At 40.6% G+C, this 20,621-nt stretch overlaps 1 long non-coding RNA gene across 1 annotated transcript; it reads right to left on the bottom strand.

The window, feature by feature from the left end:
• Positions 1-62: 62 nt before the first annotated feature.
• Positions 63-20,471, bottom strand: LOC309660675. Its single transcript, XR_014263531.1, has 2 exons — positions 10,222-20,471; positions 63-1,174 (listed from the first exon to the last, which is right to left on the bottom strand). It is a non-coding gene; the product is annotated as an uncharacterized lncRNA (long non-coding RNA).
• Positions 20,472-20,621: the final 150 nt, after the last annotated feature.

Below are 20,621 nucleotides of genomic sequence, written 5' to 3'. Positions count from 1 at the left end.
TATGAATCAGAATTATACTTATTTGGAGTTATTACTGGTAATTAAATAAATGCTATTCAGTATTTTTCCTCTCAGTATCCAAGATAAAGTTATAACAACATTTTTTTTAGCACAGCTGGGTTCTGAGAAGTCTTAATTTGCAGTTTATTCTACCTTTAGCTACTTCAAGTGAAGAACAGGCACGAAGGCATCGTGGGACCTCCGTTGACTACACAGAGTCAAGATTCCTGGAGAATGTTCCATTTTCCTTCGTTGTTTAGCATTGTGGTCACTAAGTGTTTCACAATATCCCAGGAGACGGGACCATTATTCACACAGAGGGAAAAAGAGCAGACGAATAAATTGACTTAAGTCAAAGTCATAGTATTGATAGATGTCAGTTTCCCAAATAAAAAAACAAGCGGTTGTACTCTCTAAGGATGTTTTGCAGTTCTGATCATTTTTTCTGAAAAGCTAGGAGGCCGGAGGAATTACTGTGAGCTGATCTGATTCCAGGTCTCCCCACTCCTCCACACCCCAGTGGAAATCCAGAAGGAGGCTCCTGTCTTCAGCAAGACGGTTGTCACCACTGCTCTGAGGGTACCGGGTCTGATTCCAGGTCTGCTCCAGCACACTCCGGTTTCCTCACGAGGAACACTCGGAATCGTCTCTGAACTTCCAAGCTGCAGGGCTGAGCACAGGGTACAGATTTTTCTTCCAGACGTTTGGCTTCTGAGTAATGTTTTTTTTTTGTCTCTACGGGTAATAAAAGTACATCTGATGTTGCTTCCTGTACCATGAACTTTGCTTTGAAGCACCAGTGATCCACTTCAAAGGCTCAGCGCCACTCCGACAGGGAGATGTTGTTCCTGGGGACCCCTTCTCTACCGAGGTGTGCCCACCAACCCGGGACACATTGCCCACCAAAACACTTAAAGACCGGGGGTCAGATACGTCAAATGTGACAAATTGGCGTGCTGAAACTTCAAACTGCTCTGCCTTCGGAACCAGCCTAGAATATCCATCATGCTTTGAACTCTATGGGGAAATGAAATGCATCGTTGACATGCAGACTGATTTACAAATTAAGTAGAAAGATATCTGAATTGTCCTCAAAGCTGAGCATAGAGTGCTTGTGGTCACTGTTCGGTCCACACTGAACTGTTCAAATCTGGTTAGACTGGGGAGATCAAGCCTGTGGTGGAAACACAAGGGAGAATCATGGTCACAATAAGGCTTTGTATTTATAGTTCAGCAAATGAAGATCGCTGCAAATAACAGGCTGCAAGTTGGAAGGGGCCTTAGGGGGCATCTGGTCTTGCACCCCTTATTTTAGAGTTGGGGAAACTGAGGCCCAGAGAAGAAGTTATTCACTCAATTTTACTATGAAAGTTACTGGTAGAATCTGAGCTCAACTCCCAGGTAGCCCGACCCCTCGTCCAGAGCCCCATCCCAGGAGTCAGTGTACAATAGCAGAGAAGGCTCAGATTTTATGCCTCCTACACTTGGAAACCCTTGCTGACCTTACTAGCTCTCTGATAATGGCCACATTTCTTATCCTCTCATTTTCAATGTCTTCATTCAGCTATCTGATGAGTTGTCACGAGATTTAATCGAGATAATAGAAGGAAAACACCAAGCACTTAGCAGGCAATCATTAAAAGGCAATTGTTAATTTTTCCATATCAGAATGCCTCAACAGAAGGAAACCGAATAGGACTATGATCTCTCTAGCAATGTTTTCCAGCTCTCATGACATTTTTTTTAAATGCATTTTCCCATGAAGCATTTTGGAATCTTCAAAGTTAATTTTCACACTATTAGATTTAAGATTTATCTCTGGCCCCAAATAACACACTTATTGCTGGGGCAGGGGCACAGGAGAAGAGAAATTTGTTGTGCAAAATCGAGAGGGTATTTCAATTCCAAACTGGCTGTCAATCATCAGTCTAGAAAGGAGATGCCCGCCTTTCCTGCAGCCACCTTATCTGGCCCTTCTGACTTCCTAGCCTCCCCGGGACCAGGACAATTCAGTGGCTTTTCCTGGTCCTCTCTGTCCCAGCATGTTGAGAAGCACAACAATTTTCACCTATTCCTTTCACTAAACATTCTCTCACTTGCTTTTCCACTGTGTAGGAAACACAGAATCATTGTTTAGCAGCAGAGGGCACTGTCGGCATATTTTGCCTTAAGGGGTTAAAAAAAGAGATGCCTCTGTGCATTCATTCATTCATTCATTCATGTTGACAAGTCGTGGCTTAACATCTGTTGTGTGTTCAGCATTAGGAGGGGTGATAAAGAAATATAAGAGGTGGGCTGAGAGTCCAGGTTGGGAAGGCTGCACAGTAAAAGATGATAAGCATGGTACCTATACAAACACAAAGAAAGTACGTTTTGGAGATTTTTGAAGAGAGCAGAGTTTAGAGTAGGCTTAAATAGCTCAGGAAGAATTTTTGAGGGAGTTGGTCTAGAGCTGTTCTTTAAGTGATGAGCTGGACATGGAATGGCAAAGATGGAAGAGGCAAAAGGTAAAATAGACAGCAAAAACAAAGAGTCTTGCGTTGCCATCAACATCAGCACTGTAACCATGGCAACCACTACTGCGACAAGTATTACCTCTATGTCTTATAACAGTCATCATGGCTCACGTGGATGGAGGCTTTCACAACCGTGACCTCATTTGGCCCTTGCTGAAATCCTGCAACTTCAACTCTACAGGTATTATTCTAATTTGACTAGTAAGAACGCTGAGACCCTTAGAGGGAAAGTGACTTGCTTAAGGTCACACAAGCAGTCTCTGTTAGAGCTAGGATCCCCAAACTAATTTTTCTCCCAGCGAATGCAGCAGGAAACCATGGCTCTTGTGACACAGACTCTCAAAGCAAAGAGAGTTTGGGATGCAGAGTAATAAGATAAGCTTCAGCTGTTAGGCTGGCTTCGGGTTACCAAGAGCTTGACCAAAAGCTAGACTGCGGTATTGGGGCTTGATCCCATAAACCTCAGGAAGGTTTCTGAGGTTTGGGGAAACTAGCGATGGGTGGTTCTTTGCTGCAGTTGCATAGCAAATCTGGCACACGAGGGAATGGAAGAAAAGGAGAGAAATCAGGATACCAATAAAGAAAATTTTACAGGATTTGAGGCTGGGGTGGCAGTAAGTGGGAGTGGTCTGCTCCAGATGGGAGGAGATTTTATGATTGCCATTAACTGCTGGCAGATAGAAATAATACAAAGAAGATTGACCTTTAAAAACATTTTTAAAAATTTATTTATTGATATTGTTGATTTACAATGTTGTGTTAGTTTCTGCTGTACAGCAAAGTGACTCATTTAACTATATATACATATATATGTGTATATATATATTATTTTTCCTATTCTCTTACATTATGGTTTATCACAGGATACTGAATATAGTTCCCTGTGTTATACAGTAAGACCTTGTTGTTTATCCATCCTATACATAATAGTTTGCATCTGCTAACCCGAAACTCCCAATCCAGTCCTTCCCCACCCCCCCTTGACAACCACAAGTCTGTTCCCTATGTCTGTGAGTCTGTTTCTGTTTTGTGGATAGTTCATTTATGTCATATTTTAGATTCCACATATAAGTGATATCATACGGTATTTGTCTTTCTCTGTCTGACTTACTTCACTTAGTATGATAATCTCTAGGTCCATCCATGTTGCTACAAATGGCATTATTTCATTCTTTTTTACATCTGAGTAATATTCCATTGTATATATGTACCACATCTTTTATATCCATTCATCTGTTGAGGGACACTGAAGTTGCTTCCATGTCTTGGCTATTGTAAATAGTGCTGCAAGACAAATTGACCTTAAACTGACTGGTTTTAAGTTCCCTACAGAAAACACACTCCCTTATTGCCTGCAGCCCAGGGAGGTCAAATCCCACTATCCTCCTACCCTAGCCCCCTACACCCTCTGGTCCCCACTGCCAAGGCACAACGTAAAGACAGCCTGAATCAGGCTGGCAGCAGTGTAAAAAACTGAGGAAAGCTATTTTGAAGAAAAAAGAAATAAGGACTTGGTAGCTGATGGAATCACCAAGGAAAGAAGATAAAAATCATGATTCTGAGATTTTGAACCTAGGGAAATAATGATGTCAATAATGCAAATAGGGAAATGAGGAAAAAAATAAACTGGTTTCAGAGGGAACGTGACCTTACAGGACAGGAGGACTTCCAAGTGGCAAGTCAACCCTCAGCTGGAATGTTTTGATACAAATTTATTTCCTATTCTGTTTATTGATTTCTTGCTTTCCACTTTTCATCTGATACTTATAAATGATGGGGGTTGCATATATCTCTTTTACAAGAAGGAACTGAAATGAGGGATAAAACTGCCAAGTTATTAGTGTTACCTGTCACTGCTTAACATCTTTCCACTGACATCAAAACCAGTGTCACTATTCTTACGGTGACAGACCTGTGCACATTGGAGCCCTGTGTACCTTCTCCTCTCCTTGACTCCCTACCCTGCACTGCCCACTCTTGCCTCTCAGATGTTTACATTCTGTCTTCTCTCCCCAGAACGCTCCCATCTTCTCCAAACCTCTCCAGCTTCACCAGACAACTCTCACAGGAGAGTGGCCAACCATCCCCGTTTACCTGGGACAGAGGAGTGTTCAAACCAGGACAGTCCCGGGCAAACCTGGACAGCTGGTCACCTTACACTTGAGTCAGCTTTTGCCTTGCCTTCTTCTTCCTCTTGGAAGCCTTTCCTGACCCGCTACTGCCCCAGGCTGTAATTTCCATCTCCCCACTGAGTAGTCCACTCCCACCCTTCACCCTGAGTAGTCCTCCCCCATCCTGCCACCCTTCTCATTCTCCTAAGTACTGAGATGAGGTCCATCTCCCCTGCTATCCACAGTAGCTGTCTTTGTGGTACCTCCACTCTCAACATCCTGGTTCAAGCACCCGTTGTCTCTCTGCTGAATTATCGCAGAAGCCTCCTAACTTCTGTCCTGCTTTCCATCCTTGTCTCCTTTAAGTGTGTTCTCCACACAAAAGCTAGAGTCATCCTTCTGAAACATACGTCAGATCATCTTTACCCCTCTGCTCAAAATCTTTCACTCGTTTTCCATTTCACTGGCTAAGCCAGTTACCCTCTGCTCTTCCCTCTATATACTCCTTCCTTACTTATCTCCAGTGGCACTGCCCTCATTACTGTTCCTAGAACACACCCAGCATGCTCCTGCCTCAGGGCCTTTGCATTTACTGTTGCTGATGTCTGAACCATTCTTCCCTCAGGTGTCCACATGGCTCATCATTCATGCCCATGGAGTCAAGGTCAAAGCACATTTTCTTAGGGGATCTTCCATGACTTCTTTCTACACTTGAACTCTTGGCAGCTGCCATGCCCACTCCTCCTCTCTGCTTTATTTTTCATACCCTTATCACCATCTAACATTTTACCTAATAAATTCTGTTTGCTGCCTGTCTCCTGCCACGCAGAATATAGTTTCTAGGGCAGGAATTTTATTCATTACTACATTTCCAGGGTTTAAAGTAGTACATGGCACAGAGTAGAAATTCAGAAATATTGATTGAATTCATGTATACATGATTACATGAAGGAGTGGACACACAATCAAAGGACAATTAACTGAGAGTCACGAGTTTTAGTTCAGCCACACAGGATTTTGGTGAGATTGAGAAAATTACTTTCTCCCTCTAGTTCTTATTTTCTCCATCTTTAAAATGAAGGCCTTGGACTCAGGGCTCTTTAAGGACGCTCCAAGCAGTGGTATTCTCAAAGTCTACCAGTCAATGATATGTAAGAACCAGAATCCAAATTTGTTATTAAACTGGGCTCAGAAGGAAGAAAACATTAACAAGGGAAAGAGAAGCACTGTGGAAGTTCCAACTGAGACAAAAAAATATATGTATAAGAGACCTGAGAATTCCATATGTGAGGAGATGCAAAGGAGGCAGACGGCTGAGCCAAGATAACACATACAATTCATTATCGGGCTAAGACTGAGTCTCAGCCCAGGGATAAATTATCCTAGCAGTCTGGAAAATGACACCAAAGGTGAGCCAGTCCCCATTTGATTACAAAGCCCTGCACTGATACAATTTGTGATTAGAACACTGCTTGGAAATCCTTCTGCACACCTGCCTAATGGCCCCCAGAGTGGGTGGATTCTCAAATTAGTCATATGAGAACAGACAGTTTAACAGAAGAGAGGCTGTTCTAGATTGTTCCATTTGGAAAAGTATCCTCCTTTCAGCAAAGGGAAGTAATTCAAGATGCACACAGCTTTCTGTCTATTGCCCACCTGTCTCAGGGGAAGAAACCTATTGGCCACCATCTTAGAGAGGGTCCTTGGAGAGAGGGTGGAAGGGGATGGATTAGTCAATTTAAAGTGCTTCAAGTGCTATAGCTGCCACACCCTGATTGTGAGGGACCAGACCGGTTATTCAACTTCTCCTGTATAGCTACTGTATGGATACAAACTTAAGCGCAGTAAGGTCAGTGAGTTACTCAGCAGTAACCAAATCCGTGGTGTTTCGGGGATTATCAGGGCGATCTCCCTCTGCAGTTGTGGTTGAATAGGATTTTGCTGTTGTCACCTTGTTTGGTAACACAGCAATAGCAAGTGTTGCAAGTGTAATTGTTGCTGTTGAAATGTCCTCTTGGCAGTTCCTGGTGTGTGTGTGTGTTTGTGTGTGTGTGCGTGTGTGTTTACCATCTTTTCAAAGTGGCTCTGGGAACTTAGATTCCACTTCAAGGAAGTAACCATGGATTGAATTTAGATCCAACTAATAGATATCAAACCCCTAGTTCTTGCCAGACGTTGTATTGAATGCTTTGTTGTGCTCTAAACCTTGTGAAATAGTGCCATCGGTTTTTACAGATAAGGAAACCAAGGCTCAAAGGAATTAAGTAACTTACTCATGGCCTTAGTGAGAGCAAGTTGCCAAGCAAGCTAGGATTGAAGGATTTTAGCATCTTGCCACCCAGACACATAAAATCTAGGGAAGAATACCACTGTATAAAACAGGAAAAGTTGTGGCTGCTTGGGCTGAAGCAGGAGCCAGGACTTTGGAGCCCTGTGCAGTGTCCACTCTTCGTTGGCCTCTGTGCTCTCCCTAGAGCTCAGTGGAACACACTCCAAAGAGCCTCCTGGGTGAACTGAACTCTAAGCCACTCCCAGCTCTAAAGTAATTTAAATCCATGATTTTGGGAAGTTCCTACTCCTATCAGACGCATACTATCAACTCCTTCCTCTGGACAAGTACTCAAACTAACCAGACCTCAGATACAGGAGTTTGAACTTCACAGTTTATAGAATCATAGAATGTTAAAGGTGGAAGAGACCTGAGAAATCAACAAATCCCAAAACTCCACATATCTAATAAAATGATAATAATTTTAGTTTTTATTGACTGATAGAAGCCCAGGAAGAAGAAATGATTTGCTCAGGGAAGTCAGTTGGTCAGTTGTCTTTCTTCCAGAGAGGTGATATTTACAATATATAACAACCAATATATTCTAACCAATCAGAACAAATACAGCACTGGGGGGCGGGGGAGAGCCCAGGGGAGCCCCTCCATGCAGGGTTTACCCTGTCAGTTGCTGGATCGTGAGGATGTCCCAGGGGTTTTAGAGGAGGGGGCAGCAGGGGTTGGACTGGTCCAGGGGCTGGGCTGGGGGAAGTAGCTATTTATAAAAGTCTGGAATTATTTAATAACTGGTAGAGCCATCCTGGCCCATAATAGTGCAATATCAGGCCTGGCCTTTAAATATTTATTTCTCAGAATACCCAAAGTTGCAGGGTTTCCTTGTAACTGCTGAAGCTCTTTTAAGGCAACTGGGGCTTTGCCTCATTGCTGATTCTGCTTCCTTTTCAGGAGGGGAAAAAAGAGGCAGGGAGGGGCAGAATATCTGTCAGCCAAATGTCACATCAAAGAATTCCACCCAGAGCCACACAAGTGCAGATACCTGAGGGGCATTGCCGGGCAGACAGCACTCTTTCTGGTAATTGGGTTGACATCACTGAACAGCCTTAGAGGATCTGAAACCTTTCCACAACTCCTGCCTCCTCCCATCTGGTGGTGAAAACCTCAGGTTGGGAGCTGAGTGATTATTCAAAACCAAATGCAAGGACACCTAGAGGTCACATTCCTAAGGGAAAGACTTTTTCCTAGGTTCCGATCCAGATGCTCAATGAGAAGAAAAGGACCAAGGTCAAAGTTGCCTTCAATTGCATACAAAGAGGGAGCCAAGGATAGCTGTAGAATCATATACTCAAGAGATTACAAGACTCCATAATGCTCACTTGGTCCAGCCCCCTGTCAAAGGCTTGAATCTTCAAAATGGACCATCCCTGACAGCGACCAGACAGAAAGGTCCTCTGCTCGTAAACAAGCCTCGGTCTTCCCCACTTCCAGATCTTTCTACGTATAGCTTCCTCAGCCTGCAGTACCCTTCCTCTTTCCTTGCTGCATCTTGGGCCCATCTCCTACTTGCCTTCCAGGTCTCATTTCAGAAAATACTTAGATAAGAGGCTGCCTGAGATGTCCTGTAGAAATGTCTTTTGGCCACCAGAACTTCACACGTGCAACATTTGCTACTCTGGTGTTTCCATCTCTGTCTCCCTCCCTAGGCTATGAGCTACAGTAGGGGAGGCACAACTCTGTTGTACGTATCCAGCAGGGCCTACACAGGACCAGACACAAGAAAAACATTCAAAAATGTGAATGGATGCGTGAATTGCTACATCTTGACTGCCAATGAAGTATTTACATTCACAATCTCATATTATCATTGCACCATGCTTAGGAAGAAGATAAAACTTTTTATAAGAAGTAATATTTTCATGCCCATTTTATGGATGAAAACAGCAAGCTCAAAAAGAAAAGAAAAACAAAAGAACCCTGGTATATGTTTAAGACCTGTATGGGCTATTCATTGTGCTAGGTCCTTTCAAACCTTTCATCATCTTTATCCTTATAACTGACCTTTGAAAAGTTATTTTAATCACACTTAAAAATTTTATTTACTTTTAGATTGAGACACCCTTTTCAGGCTATGAGTTTTGACCAATGTGTAAAGTCATGACAATCATGACACAGAACTGTTCCATCACCCTCATGCTACCCTTTGTAGTCCTTCCCTCCCCACCCCAGCTCCCTGTCAATCCCTGGTTTCTTCTCCATCCCTATATTCTGTACAGTCATATTTTAGTAAATAAAAAACCAAAACTCAGAGAATTTAAGCAACTTGCTCAAGGTAAGGGCCTAATAGGTGATTAGACTTTGCCATTGAACCCAGACTTCTGATTCTCTATAAAGGTGGGAACCGAGAGCATGGAGCCAAGGAAAATGCTTGTCCAATTCCCTTGCCTCCCTCTCTCCTTCCACAGAAAGGGCCCGTCCTTAGTCCGGGTTCTGTGAGAGGCAGGGCAAGCACAGCCTCATTACCAAAGGCCAGATCTGATAAAGCTCCGTCTCTGATCATTCACTAGGTGTTGAGGGAAGCCTGTGTTCCTACCCAGTGGAAGATTCTGAAAACCATATTCTTTGCAGGCTGTTTAGCAGACAATGGTGTAAGAGATTGGTCTTTTTCCAGTTACCTCACTTATCTCTAAGACAAGAGGTTCTGAGAGGAGATCACTGCTAAACATTTAGCCTCTCAATTCACCAGCTTTCCCCCAAGGCCCCAGGGCCCTTTTCCAGACATGGGTAAGACTACAGGGGAGCCTTCCTGGCACAAAGTGGGCGCTGCTGCTAATTGGCTTGATGTAATTGACTGTCATGGCTGTTCATCTGGGAAGCCAGCCACGGTCTCTGCAGGAGCAGCTGTGCGGGCCCAGCCTGCGGGCAGGGAGCACAGTTCTTACCGGAGCTCCCAAACAAATAGGTTTAAGGGCAGCTTCAAAAGTGAAGAGCGGGTCTGCCGCTGGGAAAGGGCCATTTCCCTGGGAGGTGTTGTCCTCCCAGGCCACGAAGGATAGAGAAATCATTTTATCTTCTTCCTGCTTTTAATCAGGGTGGCAGGATATTGGTACCACTTTTGTCTGAAGATAATCTCTTCTCTAAATTAAAAAATAATAATAATAAGTACTTGTTTGGGGCTGAAGGAAGATGCGAATGTGTGATCTGCCCTGACAGATACAGGAAATCACCCCAGGCCTCCTGCAATTCTTCTCCCCATCATTTTCAGGCCCCAGCCCTCTGCCTTCCTTCCTTTAGGAAATAATTCTTTTCTTACCTTAGGAAATAATTTGAAATTCATGAGGGCTGATCCTCCCCTTCAGGCTGCAGTCTTGACTGCAAAATGCCATCATGCCCTACCACCCAATGAAGTTGGATCTTCCGGTGAGGGCTTTTTAGATCGGTAGCACTGACACTTTAGGTGCAGGAGTCTCCAGAGAACCCAGCCTCGGCTTCCTCCATTCTCTGCTGAGGGGCTGCAGCAGTGATAGTGGGCCAAACCCAAGGCTCTGGCACAAAACTGGGGCTGGCAGGTAGTGAAAGTAAGTCACTGGCTGTGAAAGCCCCACTTTCTGGCCTGGTTCCTAATTAGCTGGGTGATCTTGAAAGAGTTGTGTACTTTCTATATGAACATTATCTTCCTCATCTGTGCAATGGAATAAAAAATACCTAACTTACAGGGTTGTAGAGAGAATAATGCACGTCAAGCGGTGCACAGAACATACCCGACAGCAGTAATTATGATCAACCCCATCATCGTCATCACCATTACTCACTTTAGTTTAAATAACAATGTTTGGGTATTTCTGTAAATTATATACCTGAGATGTTTTCTGCCTTTTGCTGCCAATCCACTATATGATACAATACGAGGAATGCTCCAGCTAATGCCTAGTCTTTATTCTTAAAAGGAACTACTGCTCTGAGAGCCTCTTGTTTTCCACCCCAAATTTGGTGTTACAGCAAGTAGTAGATAGAAGGATCCTCTCTCTCCCTGAACCCAGATCCCAGAGCCCAGGACCAAGACAATGTTTCCAGCTCTGGCCCTTTTCTTCTACATCCTACCCTGGTCTCTCTGCCCCTAGAATCAAAGTTTTCTCCTAAATAGAAGGCAACTTCTAATCAAAATAAAGACATAGTAAAAAAAAAAAAAAAAAAAAAATCTCAAGAGATCACAGACCAGCAATGCAAATATGAAAACCCAGAATCCTTTTCTTTTCCTGCCCCAGCAGCTTTCCCAGTCAGGAGATATATGTATTGAAGCTGGGTGCCGTTCTTCTGACCAAGGGTGGGCACTTCCCCATTTCCTTCAATCTTTGCCTATTTTAGGTAGAGTTCCTTGTCATGATGTCCGGGCATCAGAGGAGAGGGTATGAACCCCACAAAAAAGATATATTTAACTCATAAGACATGAGATCATTTGAATGCAGAAATCAGCCTTTCAGACTTCAGCTAATTATTAGCGTAGGGCTGGCTGATGTTATGGTTCATTCGCTGGTGATTTCCTGGATCAAAATAATACCTGATCCCCTCTTCTCATTATCTTTTGGGCTACCTCATCCCCTTCCCTTTTAGACTTTGGCAACCCAAAAAAATGGGCAGAGTGAAAAAGAATATAGGTCAGGTAAATAATAACTCATAAGACAGTCTTTTAATTCATGGGAATCCTGGCAGCAAGTCTGAAGTTAAAGGTTAATTTAGCTGGTGTCTTTGCCCATTACATATACATGAACTTGTCATTACATTAATACTTGGAATTTAAAGATCATCTTTCATCTCAGGGCTCTGAGCTTGTAGTGACACTGGCTCTGAATTCCTTTACTTTCTTTGGAGAGAAAAGTAGGGATCAGGAGAAATTTTAAGATGTAGCCAAGATTGCTTAGTAAATGATCAGAGTAGTCAATCTTTCCATTGCTAAAACTCTTCCAGCTAATGTACAATCTCAGTTCCTAACCCATTAAATGAAGATCATATCATCCCTTTCTTACAGTGTCAGGAACCATGTTAAAAAAGATATATATATATATAGAGAGAGAGAGAGAGAGAGGAGAAATACCTAAAACAAACAATAGTGGGATTATAAGAAAACTTCTGTTTTTTCAATATTTTCCAATTTTTAACACAGAACAGTTTATTAATTTATCTTAAAAAGATATATTAAAAAAACCCATACTTCATAAGGCTGTATACAGCAGTATACAAATCTTTTAAGCAGTCATAAGGCATAATGCATGTGAGTGTTATTGCTATTCAGGTATTATCAGTCTCTCGACATTCTGTAAATTCTTAGGCCTTGTAACACCCTTTTCCTGGGGAGTAGCCCCAATCGAAGGCCCTAGATTCAAAGGGTACTCAGTGAAGCATCATGTCCTTTTAAGCCTGTGCTTTCTGGCTTCAGTGCAGAATGTAGTCAAGAGCTCAGTCACAGAATCACATCATCATTTCATGCACTTGAGGTCCAGGTCTGGCAGAATGAAGATAGCTGATGGGTGAGGGAACCTGCGGAGGGGAGTAGAGCACTGAGTCATTCTGTTCTCACCAGATGTTCACTGGAAGGTTTCAGCCACCCAAAAGCCTTAGGCAAAGTCTCTTGGCCACTATTTCCGCATCCATGGGCCCCCATGCTGACCAGCCGTCCCCCTGGCACCTTATAAGGGCACACTAATTAGAAAACTCATCTTGCAAGAATGCTGCAGAGAGACCTTTCACATGGGGTAGAACCACAGCGCCCAGAGGCACCGTGACTCAGTGGAAGTAGAGCCGATTTCTAACACCCAGTCTGATCACTCTCCAGCCCAAAAAGGGATGAACTACATGGCAAAGGCCAGGCAAATTCCCACCGGGCCAGCCACGAGGATAGTGCATGGGAGTGGCAGGTCCTCAAAGTACTTGAAAAAGTAATAGTTACACCTATAGTGTCAGGAAGAGACAGGAAGTGGCCAACCGACTCATTTACTCATTTGTTTATTTTATTAGTGTATATTGTCTGCTCCTAATGTAGCAAGGGCTGTGTTATTTGCTATGGGGAAAACAGATGAATCAGATAGCCCTGGCCTAGGTCTAGTTGGAGTGAAAGATAGATCATAAAATATTAAATGCCTTATAATTTCTGTAAATGAAATGTCTACAAAAAAAAAAAAAAAGAAAAAAGAAAAACATGGAGTTAAAAGTCCAGAGTAGCTTTAGGCTGAGAGGGAAAGTGAAAGCTTCACATGGGAGTTAAACCTGAGTTGGGTCTTGAAAAATGACTAGGAGTTTGCCACACAGTGAGAAGCGTGCCAGTTAGAAGGACAAATGGACTTAAGTAAGTAAATAGGAACAATTAAGACAAAGTATATGATCCAGCTTTTGAAAGTTAATTTCATTTCCTAAATATTCCATAGCTCACCATAGCCATGTCATTCTCTAAAGTTGCCATGAAAGTTGCACCGTGTACCTAAAATCCACAGTTCAGTGAATGAGGGAGAGAGAGAAGAGGGGAAAAGTAGGAGCTTAGTAATTTAAGACTCAAAAAATAGCCCATGTCCTTTCATTCAAGGCTCCATGACACTTTGTGTTAGAAGCAGTCAGAGACCCAGGCAAGGCTGGCTCTGGGTGATCTTACATTCTACTTGCTAACTTAATTATTTGATATAGTTTTATACTACAATGGCTGGGAACCACCCACCAGCCATCAGTGTGTATATGTATTTTTTAATGTTGTCTTTCCTCATGTTTTATCTTTTATTTTGTTTTGTCTTCTTATTTCCCAACATATCATGGCCTTGCATGTATAAGGAGATGTAAACTTTCCTGTTTGGCATCTTTGGGAGACAGTTATGTGCCTGTCACTGCCTTGTCTGTATCATCTCCATTCCACTGATGTTCCTCACTTCTCTCCCTTTCCTTTGAATAACCGTCATGAGCAAAGCTGTGGTATCTTCTCGTTCCCCCTGCTTCTTTTTTATTTTTTTCAGCTTAAAGTGATAAGAAGTAAGGCACAGGAACACTGCTGTGGCAACAAAGGCACTAGATATTAGGGAGATCAGAATGCCCTTCCTTTTCCTGGAGGTGGATATGGGCAAAAAGAGGTAGAATCATCATTGCGACCCACGACTCAGCAGGTGGTGGGGACACTGAGATCATACTCCTTAATGACTCTGCTATTTTTCTCATAGATGAAGTAGAATCTCCTCAAAAGCTTTATAAATCTCAAGGTAGACATGAGAGACCAGCTATGCCTTTCTAGAATATTCTTCTCCAGTATCTTGATGCCCTTGTCCAAGATCATACACTTTGATGCATAGTTCATGGAGACAAACTTCAGCTTCTGTTCTTAGACTAGAACTGGTTCACATGCACATTTATTCACTGTTTTAAATTAACATAGTTATGCCTTTGCTTCCAATTCCTTTCTCTAGACCTCAGTGATACTCACACATCCATCTTTCTGAAGACATCACTCTAACATCATCCTTCTATTTTAAAATTGTCATTAGCTCTCTTCTGCCTTAAAGACAAAATCCAAGCTACACAGCCATGCACTTAAAGTTCCTAGACTCTCATCTAACTCTCCAACTTTATGTCTTAGCATCCCAACCACACATCCTACCCACCCAGCCACAATAAAGTGCTTGAGGTTCCAGTACACACACACCTGCCTGCCTCACTGGAGACTGTGACTCACCTGTTCTTTTCTGCTTTAGTTGCATTTCTTTTGAATATCAAAAAAAGAAAAGAAAATGAAACAAAATGAGACTATAATTTATGGCTCACCTTCCTTGACTCTTCCCGGTCCAATGTAACCATGCTCTAATACCACAGGACGCTACTAACTTTTTACCTGTATTTCTTGTTAGGGTACTTGGAGCTTCTCTCTCTCTCAATACCATTAAATTCTTACCCTGTTATAAGTAACTTGGAGGCCGGGACTTTTGTCTGTTTGGTTCAGCGCTGTATCCCAAGGGCCTAGAAAGGTGTCTGGGAAGTGATGGATCTCAATAATTGTTGAAAGAGCACCTGCATTATGTTAGACACTGAGCTAGAATTATCCACGTGTATCCCTTATCTTTCTCCATTGACTGTGTGTTCCTTTGAAATCATGAAAACGATAGTTTATTCATCTCTGATGTACTTAGCATAGGGCCCAGCATGTAATGAGAATTTGGTAAATATTTGTTCAGTAAATTACATCATGAATGAGAGAATATCTTTATAGACAACTAACTCCACACAGTATTCTATTTAATTCTTAAATAACTACTTTCTTTCTGCCTCTATGCTTCAGATTCCTGTGACAAAGTTCAGTGTTGCCCTTGAATAGAAAAGCCAATAGCAGACATGTGTCCTACCTTTGTTACTGCAAACACTTTTACCAGTACTTTACGTGTACTCTAAGTATTCATTTCATTGTTTACTCTGGAGTTCAGATAAGTGTTAGTGGTGGTGGTGGGTTGACTGGGAAGGAAAAAATTAAATTAAATCGAGTGATTAAAGTAATAAAGAAAAAGGGAAAATCCCACATCCACTGCCCCTACAAACTATATTTTCTAACCCCTTTGTTTGCATAGTAGATAAGTATTTCACTTATAATTTGTGCTATTTCAATACCCTGAAAATCTACTGGAAAATTTGCTTTTCACTATAGAGAATTTGCTTTCAAATACAGGATATTGCTTTTGGTCCATTTTACATGGAATGGTGCTCCAAATTTAGAGTAGTTATCATATTTATAACAATTCTAAGTTTTGTGACTCATCGGTGATATTCATAAGGACAGAGTCCAGATTTATTCACCTCTGTGTCCCCGTAACCCAGTCCCAGGCACAGAGTGGGGTCTAAATGTTCCTACTTAATTTTAACATTATTAATCATTCACTTGATCAGTTGAATGAATGAATATTTATTAATGTATTACTTTATGCAATACGCTTTGCTGCATTCTAGGATAATACAAAAATAAATGTGACAATTAGTGCTCCTGAGTTGTTCACAGGCTAGTGGATAAATATATCCACAGTGAGTTGCAAGTTACTTGAAACAATTTCACGCTATTGTTACAACTGCACTTTCCAACTCATGTATCAAAAGATAGTTACCATTCAAGAACAAAGATGCAAAATCCTCAAGAAAATATTAACAAATCAAATCCAACAATGTTTAATGAAAAGTATACACCATGATGAAGTGGGATTTATTCTAGGTATGCAAGTCTGGTTCAACATTCAAAGCATTAATTAGTGTAATCCATCACCTCAACAGGCTAAAGAAGAAAAATTTTACGATTATATCAATAGATATAGTAAAAACATTTGACAAAATCTAATATCATTCATAATGAAAACTCTCAGCAAACTAAGGATAGAAGGGAACTTCCTCAACTTTGTAAAGAACATCTACAAGAAACCTGGAAATAACATTGCACTTAATGGTGAGAAAATAGGTGTTTTCCTACTAAGATCGGGAATAAGACAAGGATGTCTGCTTGTACTACTCTTATTCAACATTGTACTGTAAGTTCTAGCTAATGCTAGCTAATAAAACAAGAGAAGGAAATAAAAGGTATACATATTGGGAAGGAAGAAATAAACTATCTTTTTTCATGATGACATGATTGTCTACGTAGAAAACCCCAAAGAATCAACAATAACACAACAAAAGCTCTCCTGGAACTAATGGGAAATTATAGCAAGTTTGGAGGATAATATTCTAAATGAAGAGAGAAACTCCTTAGGCATCCTGGGTTTCTGGATAATGGTAATAATGATTTTACTTGTAAAAGATTTATAGTTCAGAAAGTGTCTTCAAATGGACTTGAGGACACGGGGAAGGGGATGGGTAAGCTGGGATGAAGTGAGAGAGTGGCATGGACATATATACACTACCAAATGTAAAATAGATAGCTAGTGGGAAGCAGCCACATAGCACAGGGAGATCAGCTTAGTGCTTTGTGACCACCTAGAGGGGTGGGATAGGGGGAGGGTGGTAGGGAGATGCAAGAGGGAGGAGATATGGGGATGTATGTATATGTATAGCTGATTCACTTTGTTATAAAGCAGAAGCTAACACACCATTGTGAAGCAATTATACTCCAATAAAGATGTTAAAAAAATTAAAAAAATAAAAAATAAAAAACTCCCCAAAACGTACTGAATCAGAATTATTAACTATTTCACAGATGAGAAAATTAAGACTCAGAAACAATATGTGAACTACTAACAGTTATTTAGTTAAATTAAGGCTACACTCAAATGCAGCTCTTCACACTCCTGGTATGGAATTAAATTTTAAGAGAGTAGGAAAAGAAAGCTGCCATTTTGTGATGCCACAATGAGGATTAATGTAAGTGGTAGAGGGGTGTTGGAGGTGATTCCATGCTGCCCCCATGGTGAAGGGAGTGAATTGTAAGATTGGTGCTCTGGTGCAGGTATATACGAAGGAACTTGGAACAATGCTATAAGTCCAAGTGTCTTTGAAACTATCAGAAGGCTGAGAGTGATAAATAAATTCTCCTGTCAGGTCACGCTTCTTCAGTCACATGGTGCTTCTTCTTAATTCCAAGACAGAGTTGGGGATTATTTGTTGATCTCTATCGGAAACAAACCATTGCCTCCTTTAAGCCTAAATGAATCTTTCATGAGATAAAGGACCTTATCTAGACTGATGCCTGAATAATTTAATGATTTTCTGAACTGATTATACCCAGAGGCATGTACGCTGAATAAATAAGTGAGATAAGCTATCTTTATCCTTGTGTTGGTAACACATCACTTATTTCTACCCTCTTCTATTGCTGTTATCATTCTAGAAAAGTGACTCGTCCTCAACTGAAGGAAAATGGAACTCAGCTGTTGGTAAGACTGATGACATGTGGCTCATGACTAGCATTCCCAAAAATGAAGGGATGATCTTTTGCCTGTGGCAATGTACAGCATGGCAGCTGTTTTCCTGAGACTCTTCTGACTTGGTTGCCAATTTCCTTAATCCAAGCCAATCAGTACCTAAAGCTACACTGAAGGACAATATGAAAATGGCCAGCTTGGCAGCTGTACTCTTGTCCATCATAAAACATTGCTGATTTATGGTGAGAGTGGAGTTGATCCCAGAGAATCCAATGAATGGACTTTACAGCAGTGATTTATCAATGCTTATTAATTTCTAATGAGATTGAACCGTTCCAGAAGGTAAAAATGCAAAGATTGGTCTAATCCCACCGTTCTTGAACTTGGTTGCACTTTGAAATTCCCTGGGAAGTTTTAAAAAAATTACTAATGCCTGGTCATCAGAAATTTTAAGAGATTCCTCAGGTTCTATTATGAAGCAGAGTAGGAGAACTAATCTAATAAATACTCTTTTATTGTGGGAATTGGTTGTCAAAGTTTTCTCACTTCTATCACCCAATTTCATTGCCATACCACTCTATGCACTTGTTCAGGTGGATTATTCTCTTTACTTTATTGAAGGCTTCAGGGTCACACAGCTAGTCAACAACCAATGACCTGATTCTAAGTTGATACCTTCTTCTATTTGATAGCTAATACTCTCTTCAGGGTAAATGAGGAACAAAAGTTAAGCAGAGGTGTTCATACTTAAAAAGACATGATTATATGAAAGTTAATCCTTGTGGAGGAACACATGGACTCTGAAGACCTTTCACTGTTTTGTCAAACATTCCTTCCAAAAAAAAAAAAAAATCTATAGAGACACAGAGAATTGTTTCTAATGAGTATCTGCATTAAATCTACCTAGATATCTTATTAAAATGCAGATTCTAAACCCAAATCTAAGAGAATCTGATATGGTCAGTCAGAGATCATATGAATTCTATGTTTTAAACCTCTCTAAGGTGATTCATATGTCCACTGAAATTAGAGAACCATTAAACAGTGTAAATTTCAAACAGTGCTGCCCATTGCCCCACTGTCAATCTCCTTGCACTGGGATTTAGAATATAAACTTTCTACAAATTCTGTTGCAAAGCAAGAACTTAGAACATTGCTCAAAATCTGGTAGCTGAAGCATTAGAAGAAACATTCCTCCTAGAATTTCAGTATGTCTGAGCATCAGAGAGGCAAGCCTGGTAAAGACTAAAATGGAGGGAAAAAAACAACATAAGACTTTATATTTATATAGAGGTACTGGTTATATATAGTCAAGAGATACCCTATACTTCTTACGTAAAACCACTCTTGGTGCTTTCTACTTTTTACAGAGCAATATTATAGAAGACTACAAGATGTAGTGAAAAGAGCACTGATTGAATTTACATTATCAGAGAAACTGAGCCATTGTTCCATCATTAATTATCCATGTGACTTTGGGTAAGTCACTTCTCTGATCTCAGTATTTTCATGTCTAAAATGGCATTAATGCATGTCATGTCAACATAACAAGGTTATTATAAATTTCAAATGATATACTCAGTATGAAAGGTTATTGTAACTAATTAATTCTATGCACATATAATCATTTCATAGTAGACTCAATGGAGTTTCCTTTGGTGACCTTGGAGAGTTATAGAGTTGCTTCTGAGTGGGCCACTTTCTCTTTTCTTTCTTTTTTTGATAGAGATACATGTGTAAATCTTGAGAGAAAATTATTTTGATAACATTTATCATAGGATACAATGGTACAATGAAATAAATCTGAGGAAAATAACATTTATATTTTTATACTGGGACCAGCCTGATATATTTTATTATAGTTAGTCACAATTTGTTTACTAATGTATAATGAAATACTCTACAGTCACTTAAAAGTCATGTTTTCAAAGAATGTTTATAGGCATGTTCATGGTGATAAATGGGAGAAAAGCAGCATGTAAATTGTATATATAATATTATGTCCATACTATAAGATACACAAAATACAAATTAATTCAACAAGTATTTTTGAGCACTTACTATAAACAGTGGTGAAATTTTCTCAGTCTTGGCTCATAAATATAACTTTTGGATGAAAAATATTATATAGTCATACCACAATTTGCTTGACCAATCTCTCCTTAACAGCTATTTTGATTGCTAGCATTTATTGTTGTTACTTTAGGGTGCGATCTCAACAAAAATCCTCACTCCTCAGAAGATCTTCTCTGGGTCCTCTGAGCCTATACCTCACAATAAGTAATAAGTAATGCTGCAAAATGAGTGTGTGTGTGAAAAAAATATGATATATTGCTTGGTATTCTAAAATTATAAAGTTATTTTTAGTTAATAGAGTAAGCATCTCTATAAACAGCCTGAGATGGTGGAAAGAAAAGCATTAGTTTAAAACGTAAGCCACTCTGTTGAGATTGTGCCTAGAGGGGTGAAATGTGAAGAGGGGTGGAATGATCTCAAGAACCTACAGAGAGAATAGAACCCTAATCTCTAACAGAGAAAGTCCACCTGGTAAAACCTAGAGCTTAGTGTCTTGTTAGCACTTACCACATCAATGCTCTACTGAACTGAATGGATAAAAACTTTGACCAAACTACTCCAAAATGTAGCAGTTTCATAGAAGATTATCCTCCTTGAAACTCTTTGAGGAGCATAGCTTTTGTTTGTTTGTTTGTTTCTGTTCAGCTGCCTATGAGCTGTGAGCTGTGAGTCTAATCGTCAATCTTGCATTCCTGGGAAAAACCCCATTTGATGTAGTTTTTATATATTTCTTGGTTCAAGTTGCTAATATTTTGCTAATAATTTTTGCATCTGTATTTCT

Source organism: Balaenoptera physalus (assembly GCF_965194825.1).
Source record: "Balaenoptera physalus genome assembly, chromosome: 4".
Taxonomy (NCBI): Eukaryota; Metazoa; Chordata; class Mammalia; order Artiodactyla; family Balaenopteridae; genus Balaenoptera; species Balaenoptera physalus.
The sequence above is the reverse complement of the archived record's forward strand: the minus strand, read 5'-3'. Positions and strand labels throughout refer to the sequence as shown.